Genomic DNA, 3,364 nt, shown 5'->3' on the forward strand with positions numbered 1-3,364 from the left:
TCCTTTAGAGAATTTGATCCCTCCAACTATTTGATAGGGCGCTGCACATGCAGTTATCTAATCATCATTTGAGGTTTTTTTGTGAGGTCTGGTGGAAGCACAGCTGGCTTTTTTTGCAGAAGAGAACCCCGTTCATTTTAAGGCTGCCCGGTTACAGGCCTCATTTTTAAGGTTGGACCTGCTACAAAGTTCCCCCCCGTCCTCCCCTTAAAATCCCCTCAGAGACAGATTTGAAACTTGGATCCAGTTTTAATTCAACACAGAAAAGTAAAAAAAAAAAAACACAGTACAATTATCAAGTAAGCATAACACGCATTTCCAACATTCCACGTTCCACATTCCTCCCCCCCCCAAACATGTAAACATCAGGCAGAGTGTGTCGTAGGAAGCGAGCGAGAGGAGAGTTTCTATACATTAATGCCGTCTCTCCCACGGCATACAAACGTGGGGGGGGGGGGGTTCTGCATATGACAATCCATACTGCGGTAAGAATGAACGATGGTGTTCATTACATCGCTTCCAATACAGAGCAATGTACCAAACAGCTAAAGGCTCCGGAGTGTGCTGGGGCCTTCTCCGAGCCAACAAATTACATATTGATTCAGAAACGGCTCAATAGCCATTTGCAATTTTTTTTGAATTTAAATGCAGATGTGAAACGTGCTAAATCTGATAACGGCAACGATCTGATGCCGGAGCCGTCTGCGGCGGCGAGCTTGACCCGCTACCTGATGGTTTCATATTGTACCTTCAGCGTCTTATATTGTTTAATACTGAAACACATGCTATCCCGTCATGGCTGATGATTGGTCTTACTGGCTGTATATGCTTTCCTTCATAAAATATGAACTGCATCATTCTGTGAAATATTGATAGCTTTTTGTTTTGGCTGCATCATAACACAAAACAATAGGTTCCAGATATGTTGTAGCCTTCATGTTACAAGCATTACAGTGTCACATGTGTTTCTACTAACAGACTCACGACTACTGAGTCTGACAGAGTAGGAAACGGTTCAGTTGGTGTTTCGCAAGTGGAAGTTATGTTTGTCACGTGTTTCGTTAGTTTTGAGATATGATATCTTAAAGAAAAACGTACAACATTTCGGGAAATGCCCTCATTCACTTTCTTTGGAAGGGTGGAAAGCTTGATACTGCTCTCTATTCTAATGTCAATATGTGGCTACCCCCAGCAGATGCTTAGCTTAGCACACACAGACTACAGGGGGAACCGTTAGCCTAGCTCTAACTAACCAAAATCTGCCTTCCAGCACCTCTTAAACTCATCAAAAAACATGTTATATCTAATTTGTTTAACTTGTACAAAAAAACAAATGTGAAAATGAGATGTAGTGTTTTCAGGGGGGCACATAACTTGATTTGTTTTTCTCACAACCTCACGGTGACGATAAGACTCCAGGAAGTTACTGTGCCCACCCACGAGCTGTCATTACTTCTACAGATAAAACAACAGGACATAATGTGTTGATTGGTCTTAGTTAATTGGATCTTTGGAGGCACAGGCAGGTAGTTGTTGTCACCCTTGGACTGAGGCAGGCTAGCTGTATCCAATATTGATGCTAAGCTAAGCTAAGCTATGCTATCTTCTCCTCTAAGTCCTGGTAAAGACGGTGACAATATTTCCCAAAATGTCAAACTATTCCTTTAAAAATCTGAGATAGAACAATCCCCCTGACATCGCAATCGGCTTTGAACACGTCACTCAGACGTCTTCAGACTGTCATCTTGAAACTCAAAAAAATCTCAACCAGAGGCTGAGACGAGACATTTCGGGGACACGGAAACCGTTCTTTCTTTGAGCAAAAAATGAACTCTTTAAGAATAATGTAATTCATGTCTTCCGGCCGCAAGCACAGAAACCAGTAAAACCAGAATAAAGCACATCGAACGGATCCACCTCTCGCCATTTTATGGAGATCGGGGGAAAGTTCTGACTAAATGTGACAACGCGTCTTTGTAGACACATCAACATTGCACAGACACCCATTTTATACCTTTGGCACTCAGAATATGGAACTTATATCAAAAGGTATAGTATCAAAAAGCACCAGGAAGCTTACGTTGCGGACTTAAGTTATACTTTAAAGAAGACTAAATCCCATTTCGCCTTAAGTCCTTGCCACTGTTAATACCAAACCATTAGCTTAAACAAACAGCCGGTTATGACACCGTCAGAGCTTACTGTGTGTGTGATCAGATGTAACCTTGCCTGCTGTTGATTTAGCCGCTGTACCAGGCTCTAAAGCGGCCACAGCGAGGGTGTGTGTGAGCATGTGGACGTGAATAGAGCTCCACTGTCTTATAACAATAAGAATGACTGCATGTTGAGGGACACTGTGTGTGTGCTCACACCACCCCTGCCTCATTTACATAGATGCAATCACACCTAAGCAATGCCACGCATTTTTACACAGGCAAGAGGCAAAAAAAAAAAAGCCTACAGTATTCCATTCGGCGACGTGAAAATGACAAAGTACATAATACATTCCAAATCTGCAATCCTACGGTGGATTTACGCCCCTGCATATTACTTCCTGTTCATTATCAGATGATGGAGCATGTGATGCGTACAGTCAGCCAGCGGGGCAGTCAGTGGTTCAGACCAAGTGGTTTGGCCTAGTGGGGAGCCGCGGGGCAGACAATGGTCGCACTGTGTGGCTGAAGTGCCTTTGGTGTCAATGACTCTGCCAGCAACTGAGACTGGCAAGATCCAAAATGGCGGAGAGCGGCGGAGAGCCCCGCTGGTGCTTGTCATGGTTTGAACAGGGCAGTTTTGATCCTTTTTCTTTTCTTTTTTGGAGGCAGCTTTTATCCCGTGGGGTTCATATCAGAGCCGGGAGGTTTAGAATGTAGGCGAAGCAGCCGCTTTCGGCTAATCTGCTGGCATTTTATTTGTTGTAAGGAGGTGAAGGGGAAAGGTGGGGGGGGAAAGGGGTAAAGAGGGCAAAGCATGTGGGTGAAGTTCAAAAAGATTCTCTCTCTTTTGTCTTCTTGCTCCTGGAAGTCCGGTTTGGCTTGTCCCAGAGGTGGAATAGAGATGTGTACATCTTCAAACAACAACAACAACAACAAAGGTCCAGGGTCCAGTTTCTGGTTGAAGAAAAGTTACAGAAAGAGACACAAAGAAAAGAAATATTACATCTTGACTTTCAGCATTCTTCAAGATGTGGCTCAGTAGAAAAATAATCAGTAAAAGGTGTAAAATCAGAAAGTGAGCGATGCAGGGATGCATTGACTTTTAGCAGCGACATAAAGGGAGCAACAGCAGAGAGAGAGAGAGGAACAAAAAAAACATGAAAGAAACGTGTAATAAAACGAGTAACTTACTCTCATTGAGATGACAG

The sequence above is a fragment of the Anarhichas minor genome, unplaced genomic scaffold (assembly GCF_050575085.1).
Source record: "Anarhichas minor isolate MPS153535 unplaced genomic scaffold, ASM5057508v1 ptg000016l, whole genome shotgun sequence".
NCBI classification, from domain to species: domain Eukaryota; kingdom Metazoa; phylum Chordata; class Actinopteri; order Perciformes; family Anarhichadidae; genus Anarhichas; species Anarhichas minor.